Source organism: Anser brachyrhynchus, assembly GCF_964034855.1.
Source record: "Anser brachyrhynchus genome assembly, chromosome: 1".
Classification (NCBI taxonomy): domain Eukaryota; kingdom Metazoa; phylum Chordata; class Aves; order Anseriformes; family Anatidae; genus Anser; species Anser brachyrhynchus.
The window spans coordinates 201,590,658-201,604,725 of NC_137694.1; the positions used below are offsets into that span (position 1 = coordinate 201,590,658).

The window sequence follows — 14,068 nt, forward strand, 5'->3', positions numbered from 1 at the left end:
CTTGCACTTCAGATAACAGAGGTCCGATATACCACAGTCTCCCTTGTACATGTTTAATGTCAATCATGGGCACTTTCTCTCTTATTGATGCTGGTCACCTCATGCTTGGTGTAAAGACAGAGGGTTGAAATATTTCCAAATTCAAGCTGGAAAAATAGAAATCATGGCTCTGCCCCAGGTCACCACACCTCAGTAAAACACCATCTATAAAACATTACAAATCTATCAGTTTGGGGATCAAACCTGGTAAAAACTGACGTCCTGAAGAGACTGGATGAACTTCACTCAAATGGAGGTTAGTTCACGCTGTATTTCTGCTGTTCTTTTAGATGACTGAAATGCAAAAGGTAAGTGCTATGTACAACACTTCCTGCCACTGAAAGCTGTGAATCACACTGGAGGCTTTCTGTAAAACTACCTTTTCAACGACATGCAGTATATTTTTTCTTTTAAAGTCAAAAATCTTAGCACTCTGGAGAATATCTGATGCCACAGGAAATAATTACCCGCAAAGAAAGAAGCCTGCCAGCTGCCAACACACACCAATGCACGTGCATCAACACAGTTACACACCGAGAGCTTTCACTTCATGGGAGCTGGGCATATAGCTGAAGTTCAGCGTACTCAGCTACATAATTTCCTGCTAAATAAGCATTAAAGCTAAACTAATATTTAGTGTCTTTGTGATGTAGGACAAAAAAAAAAAAAAAGGTCAGAAACGTAGAAGCTTCCTAATACAATATTTATACGAATCAGCTTTATTTTTTATGACACCTTGCAAGGCATAAAATGCTTTAGAAGGTTAAATAATAAATGATAGGAAAGAAATGAGAATGTTGTAAGGACTAAAATTTGTATCATCTGATGAAATGTATAATGACATGGGCTCACTGAAGGAGGAAGATACAAAGAAGCTGCCCCAGACAGGGAAACCTGGGGAGGTTCTTCAGTGTTAAAAGGGCTTGCTTCTTCGTTTTCACCTTTAATTTCATTTTTTTCTAGGATAATACAATATTCACAGCCCTTCTTAGGGGTAAGAGCTTTGTGAAAGGACAACACTTATTAAGTTACTATCAAATACTCTCCCATTGCTCCAAAGCGATTCCACTGCTTTTTCAGATTGTGGATCAAAATTTAATTTTTCAAGCAAGCCTTGCATCCTTCCGGTTAGGTGCTCCCCACAAATGCACACCAAGGGGAATGAGGGCATGTGGGAACCTCGCAGCCCCCGTGTGATAGGAGGGGGCAGCTCAGACACTGCTCCCCTCCCACACTGCCTGCCATTGATGCCACCTCTGCCGGCAGCATCGCCTGCTCCAGCCACCCAAAATACCACCTCACAGGCTCTGCTGCGCTGATGATCATGCTCCAAGAAATATTCCTACCAGATCCACTGAATTACATACAATACCAAAGCTTCTTACCTATGAGAGTATCGCATTTCACACTGAAGTTTCAGCAAGATGGTTACGGGACTCCTGCAAGGCTGCTGAACACAGTGCTCACAAGGTGATACTGCATAAATAACAAGCATTTTCTTAACTGGGTCTTTCAATTATTTAGAAATACTTGGCAAATGCGCCGCTAACAGCTGTTTTATAACAGATTTCATGGTACTGTACACCTGGTGCTAATGCTTCAGCATGTCTAAATGGTTTTCTAAAGATTACACTATCAAACATCATAAGATAAAATCACGGTAATTGGAGCCCTCATCAAAGAAGAAATTACTGTTACACTTTACAAACCATATCTATTACTTTCCAAAGCTGAGCAAAAGGTAATAATAATACGATAGCCACAGAGCCAGAAGATCTTTCCTGACCTCTCCGCAAGAACAGGGATCGTCTCGTGATCCCGCAACAGGCATACACCGTCCTTGTGACAATAGGGAACATAAAAGCTCTCTCTGATGCACCTACTCCATTCTAAGCAAAATAAAGATTCCAGCTTGAAATCTGCAGCAGAAAAATATCTGAAATATCGTGTCACAGACCCCTTTTTACTTATCTGGTGGCATCTCTAAAGTCAAAATATATTAGTGACCTTTGAGTCATGCCTTAAAAATTGATTTCCTCAGCACTGATATCATGTTGAAAGCCTTTATTCTGATCCCTAAATACTACATAAATAAGTGGATGTTTTTTAGATGCTGAATATCAAATCAGTGCCAGATAACTGTGAGCTTTGCCCAGGTGTTTTCAATAAAATGAGCTGGGTAAAAGTAATGCAGTACAGATTTACTGAATCTGATGACGGCTTTAGAGCATTCGCCATTAAAACAACACATGGGAATCACACGCGTATCTCCAGGTTTATAATCTGCATGTGATTTCTTAACTAGGAGGAGAATTTTTAACTATGTTAATTTTTGCATCTGTTTAAGTGCTGCAGAATTACGGTGACTGTGATTTGCACAGAAATGGCTCTGCAGATGGCTAGATGAGCACATATACATACCAGGTGAAATCCCAGGTTTGTCAAAATTAATGCAACACTTGAATCTAACTTCAGCAGGGGTTCTGAACATAGACTATGTTAGATGAGCTCACATTAGGTCACATCAGATCAAAGATGGGGCTGAATAAAGCAGGAGGACGACTCATGGGCAAAGCCACAGGCACAGAGCAGCGTGGGCAGCTTCTGCGTGGGCAATCAGGCACCCTCCTGAACTGGGAAACCCAGCAGGGTCTAAATGGGAGAGTCACCACTCTCCTCAGTTAATTCCTATGGAAAAGAGCTCAATATTGGTCAACGAATGAAGCAGCCTCCTCCCTGCTCCCAAGGACCGCTTCACAGGATGCATTTCAGCTCGCAGAGAAGAGCAGCAACCTCTTTCTCACTGCAGACCTTTTCTCCACCGCCAAGCTGAAAGACTTGGTTCATGGTCGGCATGAATGAACCCAAATGCCCACCTACTTCTCAGAGCAGCCCGACATGACCGAGCAAGTTAAAATAAAAGTTATGCCGATTAACCCCCTTCTGTTGTTTTCCCCTTGGGGAGTCGCACTCCCACTCCAAAAGGCTGGAAATAAACTGTTTTTATTAAATCACATTCAATTACAGCAGTATTTATTAAAACCAATAACTGCAACTGGTAAGAATCCCCCTGTGCTTGTTTCTAGGTATTTAAATTAAGTTAAATGCACAATAAACTTTGCATTGTTTCAATTTACATGACCCCAGAGTCTTTAGACATCCCGTAGGCAAAATTCACAGACTTATAAACTGCTATTAAACATGAACATATGGTGGACTCGGCATCCTGCTCTGTAGCTGCTCTTAAAGGAGTGCTGTGAAGTGCCTTGCTGCCTCTAAATCCACGAAAGCAGCCTTACAGCAGGCCAAAATCCCCCTTCATCCCACGGAAAGGTTTCCAGCAATGTCTCCAGTGAAGCAGTGATGTGCCAGGCGCCAGCTGCTTCGTTGGACCTGCATTTTCCACTGCAGATTCAACAATATCCCGCTCATCAGGGCCACTACAGCAGCTCATGGACCTCAGAGCCCACCAGAAGCATGGATCTGAACGAGCTCAGTGACTAATAGGAGGAAATTTCCTTACTGAAGGATGATCCCAAGCCTGTAGCCTAGGAGGTGTTTCTCCTCCTCTTAGAGCACCACCTCACCCACTGCTCTCAGGGTGGCACCCAGGTGTCCTCACCACCCAAAGGACCCAGCTGCTTCTTGTCTTCAAATGCAGATTCCCTGCCTTCACTTGCCATCTTCTCGCTGTTGTGTGAGGTACTGCTCTGCAGTCCGTTTGCTTGGTTTTCTATCCAGAACAGAAGCGAATCACTGAACTTCTTTGGCTAGTCCAGAGCAGGGCTACGAAGCTGGTGAAGGGCCTGGAGCACAAGTCCTGTGAGGAGCAGCTGAGGGAACTGGGGGTGTTTGGTCTGGAGAAGAGGAGGCTCAGGGGAGACCTTATTGCTCTCTACAACTACCTGAAAGGAAGCTGTGGGGAGCTGGGGGTCGGCCTCTTCTCACAGGTAACTAGTGATAGGACCAGAGGGAATGACCTCAGGTTGCACCAGGGGAGGTTTAGGTTGGAAATTAGGTGACATTTCTTCTCAGAAAGAGCAGTCAGGCATTGGGACGGGTTGCCCAGGGAGGTGGTGGCGTCACCGTCCCTGGGGGTGTTCAAGGAAAGGTTGGACGTGGTGCTTAGGGACATGGTTTAGTGGGTGACATTGGTGGTAGGGGGACGGTTGGACCAGATGATCCTGAAGGTCTTTTCCAACCTTAATGATTCTATGATTCTGCTTTCTCCCTTTTGAGCCCCACTGCTGGATTTAGTTCCGTATCACACTCAGGCAAGCATTCAGTTTCATCCCATACCCTTAGTAATTCTGCCTGTAACATTTCTGTCAGGTTCAAAGTTTCCTGAGATACTTTTCACGTCTTTTTTTTTTTTGCACATCCCTCACTGCAGAAGTACCCCAGTTTCCTCATTAAAGACAGCTTTGTGTCCTATACTAAGAGCAAAGCTCAAGTTACACACAGTGTAACACATCTTCCCTAAACACCAGAAATCTCAGACAGTATTTTCCAAGGACTCTCAAATAGGGTCATTTGTCATTTCGTGAGTTAAAATCAATTGAAAATGGGTTGGTAGCAACCTCCCTCAGCCCCTACTCTAACCATATCTTCATCCCGCAGGCACAACTTAAGAGGAAAACATCATTTGAAAGACCAATTTAATCTGTTCCGGGACTTTAGAAAGAATAAAACCCTATTATTCACTCACCATAATTATACAGATATTACACGACCTCAATACAGAACAGAGAATTCTTTGGGTGAATTGATTGTGCATTTCCATTCCTTAGCATGTTTGAGTTCTCTTAAGGTTAACCTTAACTCTAGATACACTGCATTTATTAAGTTTGTTTTGGAATAATTACAATATCCCTGTAATGTGCCTAGCCCTAAATTACTTCCACATACTCTCATCCTTAACTCCATTTTAATAAAACTTTCATTCAGGAATATGTTTTAAATTATCCCCTTGCAAAATACAAAGAAAATCCAAGTTTACTTTGACTCTGTGACTCTTAGGAAACCTTTATTTGAAGTTGATTCACCTTTTAATGTGTCTATTCATGTCTATTTTGCTTTGAGAAGTTCCTATCTCACTTCAAAGGGTAGAGAGTGTCCAAACAAGCTCATTTCTTGCTCTGAAAACCCAGCATGTACTGTTCCTGCTTCTGCCATCTGTTTCCTATATGGTTTTGCTCTCATCCTACTATACACAGAAAAACTCGTTCTACTTCTAGCAGCCGAGCTCCACACCACAATACTCGTATAATACACTGGTGCAGAATGACCAACGCTATTTATTCAGTCATCTACCTGATCGCCTGTAGCACCTGGGTTCTTCCCTATTGCTCTCTGCCAAGCGTTGATTAAGTCACATACTGCTTATCTCCCTACTGTAGGCATTACCTGGTAAAACTCAAAGAATGAAAACAATAATCCTAGTCCATCTCACAAGAATTCTAAAATGGCCTCACCATTAATCACTAGGCCCCTTTCAACAAACTTTATCTGGCAGCCAGACAAATCACCAGTCCGTATCTGTATTAAAAATAGAAGACCACAGGAAAAATCCCCAAAGAAATCTGGTACAAAGCCATAAAACTCATATACTACTTATTAATTTTGACATTCCTCTCCAGCCAAATAGCATCATAACCATGGACTGTGTATAACAGATGTGGATTATCCATATCTGAAATGGATAATGGCACATAATAATAGTTTTTAAGGTCCACAAGGATCATTAGACCACCTAAACTGACCTCTGGTGTAACACAGGCAACATCATTTCACTCATCTGACCCCTGACTGAACTTCATAACCTGGGCTATGTAGGTTGCATAGGCTACATAATAACAATATTCCCCTAAGGCTTATTTTCCTGAAAATCAGGGGTATAGCACATATGCTGTCCCAACGGTTGGTTGCTCACACTTGGGATTGAAATGTAGCACTGATATCCAACCTCGAGTTATTTGGCTGCAAATTCCCCTTTTTGGGTTCTTTCTCTTTCCCCCCTTTCTCTACTGCACTGAAGACCCCAAGGTACCCAGCGCTGTCTCTAGGTTAAGGCTTTTATCACGTTCACCTGTCATCACTTGATCTGATTTGATAAACTAAGCAGAATATTCTCTACAGTTTCAGGTTTCTCTCTGTAAAGCATCTTCTCCAAAACTCCCAATACTGTTTCCTTGCCAGCTCTTCTGACTCAGGTTAGAGCATAGGTATCCTGTCCAAACTCTCATCTCCAGCACCATGTTAGAAATCACTTATTGGTTTTTTCCCTTGTTTCCCTTCACTGTCAGTCAAAGACCAATTATTTCATTAAAGCATCACCCAACCCAAAGCTTAAACACTTTGTTCTGAACAATATAAAACTAGTCAGAATACCACTGTAGGTCTAGACAAATAATAAGCAGACCTAAACGGATGTTACAACTTGGGCCAAAAGGACAGCCATCTCCACGCACTCAACGCCATGCTGTGTGCTTCCAGCCTTCACGCCTGTAAGCTTTACTCGCTGGTTTGATCCTTAATCACCAAGCGGCTTGGCAGGCTGCACTATCCAGCAGCTATGAAACGCATGGGAAAGCCATGGGAAAGTGTGCTGTGATGCTATCTACTACACTAGTTGACCTCAAAAAGAATAAAAAGATACCCAGCATAGCGTCCTGTAACAATAGGTGCCAGTAGAGAGGAAGCATGAACAACAAAGGTAACTTTATATATTGCTTCCTTTTGAGCTGCAATTGTACTCATTGTACAAACATCTCATTTCATAAAATCTTGAAAGTCTATGGCTCATTTTCTTATTCTCTGCTACTGAAACTTCTTCTCATTGCCATCTGCTTCCAAAGGTCCATCTCCCCCATTCCTTGGACAGAGAAGTAGTCTACTACTCTTGAGGGCGTTGCTTTTCAGCCAGAAACACAGACAAAAACTAAAAAAACCTGGCTAGCTCTGACGCTGAGGTGAGGAAAAACCATCTGTAAGCTTTTAAAAGCACACGCGTGCACACACATGCAGATAAAACAAAGAAACCATTTCAAAGCGGAAGCTATAATAAGACGGGTTTGTATCAGAGTCAGAAAAACTTATGGCAGGACGCCTGGAACAACCAACAGCAAAAGAAGAGGCATCTTCTCCTTTTTTTTTTTTTTTTTTCTTCTTTTGATAATTTAGATTCAAATACAGATTTCTCAAAAAAAAAAAAATGTGGTTAGCAATTGCTGGCTGCTGGGCACGGCCATTAATCCAAAGGACCGTGGTGACGTTAGAGGCAGCATTTTCCTCTGGACTTGCTTCACAAGGAGGGGAGGTGTCACTTCTCATTGAGTCTCTGGCTGCCGGAGGGAAAGAAACTCAATGAGCTGGACCCAAAGCAGAATTGCTTTTGGGATGCTGTAGGAAACGTGCATTTTTTAACCGTTTTATTGAATGCAAAACCAAACCAATCAGCAAACTTGTCTATGTGTTATAGATCACATCTATGAGCTGTCACACTTCAACTATCAAGAATTGTTATATTAAAATTGATCATGTCTGGTGAAGTCAGCATGCACATTAGGTAACTATTTTGCTTTTTCCCATTGATAACATGGTGTAACAGAGAAGTAGGGGAGGCTACAAGATCCGCCCAGGACAAACACTGTCCCTTGCCTTGTACCTGGGCTGACCTCATGATTTCCCAAAGGTGCCAAATTCAGCAGGCTGCACTGCAAACATCTCCTGCTGCCCACAGAAATAGTCACTGATGCAAATAGTGGGTTCTTCCACCTGGCAGAAATGCTTGTAACGTATCCTACAAGGTATCTCTGAGGTTAGCATCAGGCTTTTATTTAGGATTTCTTTCTGGAAAGGTTTTCCAAGCTTGAGGGCCACCAAAAAAGACGATTCTGTAAAGAGGACCCATAAATAAGGTCACGGGTAATTGCCAGTGACTCACTTAACATGAGAGAAATTATTAATATTAACCCAATTATATCTTACAAATTTTATCTTCCACTCCTTTGCTCTGCCAAGGAAGGCAGATGGCAAATCAGCCTACAACTAAGACATGAAGGAAAAAACCAAACCCTTCAAGACAAATAAGTGCAAACTGACCTACTTCCAAACGAGACTTTTAAAGAGTTCTGGGTTTTAATTACAGCTATGTTAAAGCAACGTTTCCTCAAAAACTTCTAATAATATTAGAAAGAGCTGATCTGAAAGCTCAGCAAGAGAACAGACACCGGGATGGCTGGCCTGAATCAGCCCTAGCTCCGTTTTGCTGATGCTTGGAGCCAGATGTAAGGGACACGCTGAGTACAGGGACACCTCCCCAGACAGCCCTCAGCAGCTTCTGGCAACCTAAAATTAGAGGTTTCCTGAGCCACGGGAAACAACTGTGCCTTTGTAACTAATAGCTCATGAAAGCCCTTTTGTGAGCACAATTGGGTAGCAGAGCAGCCCGTGGGTGCTGGGGGAAAACGTCCTCCTACCTGTTTACTCTCACCTTGCTGCTTGGTTATCTCACTTGAAGTCCGCAGACCTTTCAGCAGGCAGACCCGTGAAAAATCATTCCTTTCCACCTTCTCTTTTTGCCACTTTGGAGCCTCCGCACACCTGGTGTTTCCACTCTCAGCCCCCCCTTGCCATCCAGCTCCTCTCCTCCTGCCCAAAGCTGTCCCACGCACCTGGTCCTCACCATCGCTTCGCCGCAGCTCCCCTGACGCCACATCCTCGTGATGGGCATATTTTTGCACGTCTGTTTTGTTTCTGCAGTCTCAGTGTCTTGGCAAAAGGGTAATAGTGATGACTCAGTCTCGCACAGCACACACACAGACGTACGCGTTGCGCACCCGCTACATAAGGGGAATGTGCACTTCCAGTCAATTCCCTGTTAAATGCACGCACTCTCAGCCCTGGGACCCTGCTCCTCAGCACTCTGCCAAACTTTAATGATTCAGTACTTAAACTTTCGTAACGGAGCTCTGTCTCACAGCAAATTAATTATCATCACTCTTTCTTTCAGGCCAAAGCAGAAATAGCTACTATTTCTCTGGATCAAACACTTTGCTTTATAAATTTAGTGAGGAAAATCTCGATTTTCACGGGATGAGCAGAGATGCATTTGTGTTAGCCTCCTCAGGATGCGCTGGGTGTCTGAGCTGCACATTCAGGGTGAGATGTCCCTGGAACTGCGGCTGCACGGGGAGGCAGGGGTATTTTTACACGGTATATGAGGTGATAAATGAAATGGGAAAATTGGGAACCACTGGACTGGGAAGACAGTGATGGACTGGGACAGGCAGATGACATGGGGAAAAGGAAGAGTGAAGGCTTGTGACATCCCCTTTCCCCCTGCCTGGGACTTGAAGTGTCACCACTTCGGTGTGCCTGCAAATATCTGTAAAATCCACCGGCAGTCTGCCCCTGCTAGCCCTGCTGGGGCTCACTAAACACACAGGGGAAAAATATAAAACTAGTTATAATAATTAAAAAAATCAACACTAAGAATACTAAGGTTGCAAAGTCAAGCATTCAAACTTCGAAAATGCCACAAGTTCCAACCATACAAAACTTAATTCATCCCTGATTCACACATCTATTCTCTTCAGCAGCTTTTGTCTAGCTTTAGGCACCAGAACGTGCATCTGCTCCTCCACGAGGGTCCCACAGCAAGACCCACCGAATCCTACCAAAATCATATATGCTCCCCCGCCACACACGAGCTCAGTTTAAGTTACCAGCACAGTAGTTCACCCTGCTTATTGTCTTGCACACAAAGACATCCTGGCTCCTATCCCTATACAAAGGGAATAACAATGGGAATGATAATAGAAAAGCCCTATAAACTCCAGTGATTTACATAGTGCCTTTGTGTGAAAAGACACCAGCACCGGCACAGTGTGCTGCTCTATAGGGATGTACAGGGAGAGGAATCGGGGTGCACACACACGGCTCTGGATAAATGCTTACCCACAGGACCCATTTGTAGACAAGGAAAGGAGGCCCAGAAAGCGACTTCCTACAAAAGAAAACCATCAGCACCACATCGTTTCTGCCTCAGCTTTACAATTTTGTTCCCCAAATTTGTCGTTCCCAAGTTTGGGCTATTTTCATTTCTTTTTTTGAAACTGAGGGAGACATAAAGGACCTCTGCTACAACATGCTTCTCTGTACAATATTAGGAAGCCCGTTTGCACTTTAAAAATCCTGGTAGTGTTACTGCTTTTGCATGAACTTTGTGGGGCAAAGCAAACAGGAGTCTCCCAAGACTTTCAACATTCAAATATAATTCCATTAGTTTTCAATTAGCAGTTTGCCCACGTACATGCAAAATAAATTGATTTAGCACCTTAGTCCTGAGATACCAAAACCTAAATGGAGGGTTTTTTTCTTCCTCTATTGTATCCTGTCTGCAAATATTAGTTACCATAACGGAATATCACGTAAATCAAATAACCGCCTCTCTTTCATAATCACGCTGGCAGCTGCAGTGCCATGTTTCAATGGCTATCCACTGGAACTCATTAAGAAAGCATTATGTATAGTAAATTAAAATGCAGGGTCTCTGATCTGCAGACAAAAGGATGACAAAGCTTATCAAATGTGTGCTGTGGACTTCTCATTAACTCGGGGCTTTAAACGGCATTGTCCTCTCCGAGTAGGTTCCTGCGCTCGAGGATATTTCGCTTTGTAATGAGCAGCCTGTATCTGGCCTCGTGGAAATTGCTCTGAAGAGAAAGCCGTGTTCCTTAATCAAAATAAGAAGAAATTTTGATTGGGATGAGATTGCGCTCTGAGTCAGCTCCGAGAAATGTGGTTGCTGCGGAGAGAGCCGGCAATAATTCACTCTCTGCAACCGGAGCTCAGCGGGGACGGGCGGCCTCGGAGGATTTCGGGTCACAGCCCCCGTCACGGGGGAACACGCTGCTGCTGCAGAGCCACCAGGGAAGCTCAGGAGGGCTTCCCCTCTGTCCTCGCAGGGGACCAGGAGCAGAATCCGTTCCTCTCAGCCTATAATACTGTGGGGTTCATTCTCTCAGCATCCCCTTTCCCGAGCACAGCTCTGCAGCTTCAGCATCATGCTCCCAACGCCCCAGCAGCGCCACTGCCACGGATGGAGACACGAGGCTTTCGGAGCAGCACGGGGAAGTTTGTCATGCACTGCACAACGTTAGTTCCGTAAGCAAATCAAATCCTTGCCATATAAAATGTCACGGGTTAGTTCCACAAGCTGTGACAGTCTTCTGTTTTCCACTCCAATTTCGTGTTATGGGTGATTGTCTTTTACATTGCGGACGGTGCGCAAAGCATCCACACCTCACAACACAACAAGCTATTGTAAAAACATCCCGAAATCCCAACGGCCGACACAAATTTTCACAAGTTCCACGCAGGGATGCACAGAGCATTTCTCAGTGCATCTGACAGACGCATAATTAGCTTTGCCTATAAGCTTTGCTGTAATACTGCTGGACTTGCACCGAACATGACAGCGCAGACAACACTGGTGTGCTTCAGTACATCTCTGATTTCCCCAATGACAGCTCTCTTTGAAGAACATCATTCATTCACCAGAAAATTAAAAAACACATCAACAAACTGCCCAGACCCAGACAAGTGCTTAATTATCTACAGCCTCTTTAATACAACTGGGGCTATCAACACTTACGCCCCGTGCCTCACCTCTGAAAAGAAGAAGAACCAAATCCACCTCCCAGAGATCGTTTATTAAAAACTGCCATCGAAAACTCATCTGGGCTGCAAAATTCACAAGCAGAAAAATGCAGGGAAGGAGTACGTGCTGGGGACTGAAAGGTTAATAGCTCTTCTTTAAACCCCAACTACTGAACATGCCTTAGACCTTAATAATTGAAGGAGAAAATTTGCTATTTTCAATGCATTTTCCTATCTGTTCTCAATGCATCTGAGCAATTACTTTTTGGTCCTTTCCGGTGCTCGGCATGCTGACAAGCAGCGCTACAGAAAATAAAGAGCAGCAGCAAAGGAAATAATGTATGGCACAATCACGCGTTAAAACTGCAGAAAAGTTGTATCTGAGCAGACGCCAACACAGAGGTTTCCTGTTAGAGAGAAGCCGCCGTAATGCCAGGGAAACAGCCTCCAGGACTACCAGGCTTTGGCTCTGTCAGCCTTTCCAAACCTGAATTAAGGCACTGCCAAGACGTGCATTCCTGTGGTTGCCCCACTTCCATGTGCTAATGCCTCCCTCCTGCAGGACCTGGACCACAGGCTCGTTGCTGGCAGGTTAATTAAAGTGGGCACCCACAGCAAAGCAACCACATGAGCTTTCCCTGTTTTCCACAGGCAGCTTCCTGAGCAGGGCTGATGGTGCTGAGAAGCACAGCTAGGTGTCCTCCCGCACCTCTCTGGCCACTCCGTGTCTCTGCACATGGACCTTCATCACCCACCGGTGGTGGGTTACGGGTGGGTTCATTTAAATTCACTCCTATTTCCATACTGTGGCTATCAGGCAAGTATTTGGTCCATGCAAAGGTGTCAAGGGGCAGGCACGGCTCTCCCATAGGGGATGCTCATGCTCATGGGCTCTCCCAGGGAGGATGCTCTTCCATGGAGGATGCTCAGCAGATGCTCCCTTGCCCCAGCGTAGACATCACACGAAGTGGTGGGAGCAGGGACTCTCCTACAGCAAAGCCAAAGCTGGGATTAAAATCTGGAGTCCTCCTGGAGCCAAAGGAGAACTTTGTTGTGTTGCAAAAGACCACATCTGAGCCTGTGAGAGATAATCACCCCATAGGAAAGGGCTCTCTGGTCAGACCACATCAGCTGTTCAGACCACTGAGGTCCTGTTTCACCTTTCCAAGTCCCACGAAGTCCAGCTCTTCAGTGCTATCCAAAAGGCCTTCATTGTGTTATTTGTCCCTTCCTTCTTCTCCCCCTCTTGGCCGTCTTCTATGCAAGACTGAGAAGGTTTTTGTAGTTATTCACACTTTGGGGAGATAACAATGTGGCCAGACAAGGAAAAATAAAATGAAGATTGCAGCCCCCGAGCTTTGCCAAATGAGTGAAGCTTATACAAGCATTACATTTTTTTCCACTGCACACAGATGTGGCTGAGGATGCAGAATAGTTAATGCTCTTCTGAAATACTCATATGACATATTATTATTGACTGACAGTGTGGAGGCTGTAAGACCCTACAGAAGCAAAGAAAAAGGGAGAAACCTGTGATGCTCAGCCCCACTCCTGAAATTTGGTACAGGCTTAATGCTTCCCATGCATGTACTCATTCCTCAACTGAGCCAAGAGATTTGGAAAACGTCAGTAATGGAGATAACTGTGATGCCAACAGCACTGGAAAAACAGGAATTCCTGAGAGCTTGGGACTTCTAGGTAATAAGGATCATGAATACAGAAGGACACAGAAAAGGCAGGTTTACCAAGAGAGCAGTTTGGATGGGATAAATAAAAGATGTGTAATGGGTTGGGAAAAACCTACTGCAGCACCTGGTCAGCTTCCAAATCCCAACGGGATTTAGCGTTTGCAGGGTGCTCCTTGGGAGGAGGAGGAGGAGGAACGGAGCTTGTCCTGCTTGGCCCCTTATTGCTGTTTGAGGCAGTGGCCAGGCCGTGCCCTGGGGGGCTCCAAGGGAGTAGCTGCCCTGCTGCTGGCTCTACCCAGCTGCACGGGAGCTCGGGGCAGCTCCCCGGGGAGCAGCACAAACTGCAAACATCTGCCAGAAGCAGACACATGCTGCCACCTCTGTGACCTCAGGAAGGTGAAAGAGAAGACAAGGCTTTAGAAATAGGGATGGGTTGAAATCAAGCGCATTTTAAGACCTGTGTTTTGAGATCTCACATGGATTTATCAAGAATTTGTGTGTTTTAGGATTTGGTTGAGCGCGTTGACTCCCTGGGGATGGAGCACGGGCTTCCTGTGCTGCTCGTCCAAACTCCAGGATGGGGCCATATGGGGTTAATGCCGGGCTAGGGCCCAACCTTCCTGATAGAAAAAATACACAAAACTGTAAAAACCGTGAGTGGTTTTAATCTGCACTGA

At 44.6% G+C, this 14,068-nt stretch overlaps 1 protein-coding gene and 1 long non-coding RNA gene across 23 annotated transcripts in view; both read right to left on the bottom strand.

Annotated features, from left to right (window-relative positions):
• FAT3 (FAT atypical cadherin 3) overlaps positions 1 to 14,068 on the bottom strand; it is a 426,083-nt gene that overhangs the window by 265,188 nt on the left and 146,827 nt on the right. The window lies entirely within an intron of this gene.
• Positions 1 to 14,068, bottom strand: part of LOC308182706 — a 32,545-nt gene that overhangs the window by 3,715 nt on the left and 14,762 nt on the right. The window contains exon 1 of the long non-coding RNA XR_013942022.1: positions 1 to 14,068. This exon is cut by the window's right edge and continues 14,762 nt beyond it. This is a non-coding gene — a long non-coding RNA (uncharacterized lncRNA).